Raw genomic sequence first — 3,372 nt, 5'->3', positions numbered from 1 at the left:
CTACAACATTGGGCCCCTGACGGCAATAAATGGGCTGGAACAGAAGAAAGGCTCCTTCCTCTAATGGAATACGTGTTTCATGCACCTTGTGTCCCCTTGCAAGAGGTCACTGATCTCTTCCAATGACCTGTCTAATCCCTATAGGTACTTGGTTTTGTAAACCCTGTTCTGTTTGGTCTTTTATCTTTCTTTTTCTTAGTGATTTGTATGAGCTCTTTACATATGTAGATATATCCACTCTTTTATACAATATTTTCTGTTTTATACAATATTTACACAATTTTATACCATATTTTCTGTTATTAATTCCCTTTTCAGAAAGCTTTGTTTATGCTACTTCTTTTTTATTAAATAAATCTTTTTTTAAAGAATTTATTTATTTATTTGACAGATAGAGATCACAAGTAGGCAGAGAGGCAGGCAGAGAGGCAGGCAGAGAGAGAGGAAGGGAAGAAGGGTCCCTGCTGAGCAGAGAGCCCGATGCAGGGCTCTGTCCCAGTAACCTGGGATCATGACCTGATCCAAAGGCAGAGGCTTTAACCCACTGAGCCACCCAGGCACCCCTGTTTATGCTGCTTCTTAATATTCAGAAGTTTTTAGTGAAATCTATCAGTTTATTTCACTTTAGGACCATTGGCTTTTGTAGTTGCTTAGGAAAGTCTTCCTCAATCCAAGTTTATAAAAAATATTACTGTTTATGTTTTCTTAAAATGCTTATAAGTACACCTGCCCAATTTCATTTTTAGAGTATTTCATCATTTCCTCACTTATTTGAAATGCCGCAAAGAGTAGTACACTATTCTGTGCATCTTTTAAAACTAAATAGTATATCTGGAGGATTGCCTCACGTTGGTCAACATAGATCTACTCGATATATAATAAATATACAATAATTCCACTATCAACTTATTTTATAATCTATTTAACCAGTCCCTACTTAATAAAAATTGAGATTTGTCTAGTGTTAGGTTACTACAAACAGTGGCACAATAAATATTTGTTTCATTATGCACCTATTTCCTAACTATCAGTAGAATCAATTCCTAGGAGTTGAATTATCAAATTTAAAAGTATGTGTACTTTTGAAAGGTATTGCCTACTTACTGTCTAAAGAAAGCGAGGCTTATACTCCCACTAGCAATGTATAGGACTGACTTTTTCCAGCCTGTGTCTATTATCTAATTTACTGATCTTGCAAGACCTTCTGATAAATCTGATAGATGAATAATAGTGTTCATGATTTTAACTTCTATTTATTTTATTTTCAATGAAGTCAAGCATTCTTGTTTGTTTGTGTTTTTTTTAAATAAATTGCTTATCCAGATCCTTGGTACGTTTTCTAAGATCCTTTTCTTACTAGTCGCTGATGATTCATACTGAATGATGAGATCCTTCTTTTGTGCATTACGAGTATTTCTTTCTCCAAGTTGTGGTTTCTAATTTTCCTTTTTAGGCTTTCTGTCATGTAGAAATGTTTTTAACATAGTCTCATGTATTAATGTTTTCTTTTTATGGCTTCCAATTTTAAGTATTATTTAGAAGGGCCTTCCACCTCTCTCTTCCTCTCTCTCTCTCTCTTTAATATGGAACACATCATAAATTTGCCTGTTATCCTTGCTCAGGGGCCATGTTAATCCTCTTTGTATCTTTCTAATTTTAGTATATGTGCTACCCTAGTGAATACCATTCTACCTCTTAATATTCGAGCTAAAAAATCTCCCATGTTAGCAGTCATTTTTTACATTTAAATTTCTGTCATTGAATGGATTTGGTGTCGAGTTATAACTTTTTTTTTCAGTTGTCCTACCCATTTATTAAATAATCTATCTCTCCCCAGCTGCTTTGGAATGATCCTATATTAATTCCCTTTAGTATTTGGGGCTACCTGAGGACCCTTTATAAGATTCCAGTAATTTGTCTATTGGTTTGCCAAAATCTAACCTTGTTAAGGATTGTGGCTTCATGATACAGTGTCACAAATTAGAGTCTTAGACCCATAATCAGTATTTATTGAACAAATATTGTCTTGGTTCTAAAAGAAACACAAAGAAAGTTCAGACTCCATCCCTGCCCTCTTGAAGACAAGAAAAAGATGGCTGCCATGGTAAACTTGTGAGTTTCCTCTACTCTCTAGTTCAGTGACTGGCTCCAAGCTTGCTGTTGGTGGCACTTGGAGGACACAAGATGAAAAGACAAAGTTGTTGCTGGAAGTAGAGAACAAGACCCCATTACTGACCTCAGGGAAATTTCAGGCCATCCCCAGATCCTTTTTTCCCCAGCATAGAAGACTCTATATAGAATTTTGATACATATATTCATATGCTCTAGACAAAAGCATTTTGGGACATTCTGAATTCAAGGCCACTATTTGACATGTCTTGCTTTGGATCTGACAAAAGTCATGCTCTAACCTGTTTATTTCATCTCCAAAACCTGTGCAAAGTATCCTAAGCAGCTGAGTCACCACAACCCCAGGCTCACATCATTTGTACAAATACAAGAAAAAGCTAAACATTTTGCTCACTCTTCTCAAAATAGCAGTGGAGTAACGATCCACTCCCCCAGATAATTGGCTTTAAAATGCCTCAAAGAGACAGCAAGATTAAACATTTAGCTGCTCCCTTGCGGGGGACTCTGGAAAAAAGCCACACACTGAGCAAGATTTAATTTTCTCCCATTTCCCCCGCAAGGTCTGACTTCTATCACACTCCAAACAAGGTGAGAGATCTAAGATAGACGAATAGTTTCTGGGCCATTGTGGGGTGGGAGTGCAGAGCAAGGCTGAAACAAAGGCACTCAAGTTGAGCTCTTTCAAGAAAATCAGCAAGTGACAAATAACATAAAAGATAACAGCCAGTGACTTACCTCTGGCAACCTGGAAAAGATCACACGGATGTCTGGCAGCTTCTCCATCCCAGTACGGAACTCAAGAGACTTCATGGAGCTGAGAAACCCAGTGTAACTAGTGCAGAGCTTTTCCAGAAGTCTATTGGAATTTTGCTTTCCCTGTCCCTCCTTTTTGGGAAACCTTTTCCCAAATTCAAAGTGTAAAACATGTTAAAGATTTTATTTATTTATTTATTTATTTATTTATTTATTTATTTATTTATTTATTTATTTATTTATTTATTTATTTATTTATTTATTTATTTATTTATTTATTTATTTATTTGAAAGAGAGAGAGAGAGCACAAGCAGGGGGAGCGGCAGGCAGAGGGAGAGGAGAAGTAGGCTCCCTGCTGGGTAGGGAGCTGAATGCGGCACTTGACTCCAGGACCCTAGGATCATGACCTGAGCTGAAGGCAGATGTTTGACTGAGCCACCCAGGTGCCCCAAATTGTAAAGCATTTTAGAACTGGCTCTGTCAACTAA

The 3,372-nt window shown here is 36.9% G+C and overlaps 1 non-coding gene across 1 annotated transcript; it reads right to left on the bottom strand.

Annotated features, from left to right (window-relative positions):
- Nucleotides 1-1,577: 1,577 nt before the first annotated feature.
- LOC125110149 (U6 spliceosomal RNA) lies at nt 1,578-1,684 on the bottom strand. Its single transcript, XR_007130479.1, has one exon. It is a non-coding gene; the product is annotated as a U6 spliceosomal RNA (small nuclear RNA).
- Nucleotides 1,685-3,372: the final 1,688 nt, after the last annotated feature.

The sequence above is a fragment of the Lutra lutra genome, chromosome 9 (assembly GCF_902655055.1).
Source record: "Lutra lutra chromosome 9, mLutLut1.2, whole genome shotgun sequence".
NCBI classification, from domain to species: Eukaryota; Metazoa; Chordata; class Mammalia; order Carnivora; family Mustelidae; genus Lutra; species Lutra lutra.
This window is presented reverse-complemented; position numbering and strand designations above follow the sequence as displayed.